Source organism: Apaloderma vittatum, unplaced genomic scaffold, assembly GCF_000703405.1.
Source record: "Apaloderma vittatum isolate BGI_N311 unplaced genomic scaffold, ASM70340v1 scaffold3339, whole genome shotgun sequence".
Lineage (NCBI taxonomy): Eukaryota > Metazoa > Chordata > Aves > Trogoniformes > Trogonidae > Apaloderma > Apaloderma vittatum.
In genome coordinates, this window is record NW_009736017.1 from 153,109 (window position 1) to 153,469 (window position 361).

Genomic DNA, 361 nt, shown 5'->3' on the forward strand with positions numbered 1-361 from the left:
AAGATTGGACCATGTTAGGCCACAACAGTGCCATAACAAAAACTCTTAATGGCCAAGGGCTCACCCTCAACCCCATTTGACTGTGGGCTGCTGTTTGGAGTTGAGGCCCACTTCTCTTCCTGCATAGTCACAAGCACCTCTGGAGCTGTTTGTTATTTTCCACCACTTATTTGGGAAGCTTCCAGCAAACATGCTGACATAGGAACCTTAGTTAAGTTTAACGCTGGGCTGGACAATTCTGTTTTTTTGATGGTTTCCATTCAAAGCATTTGCAAATGAGATCAGGGTATTTCTGGTTCAGCCCGACACACTGAACACCTTTGGGGAGGCACAAAAGATGAAATATGAATCCTCTTTTCAG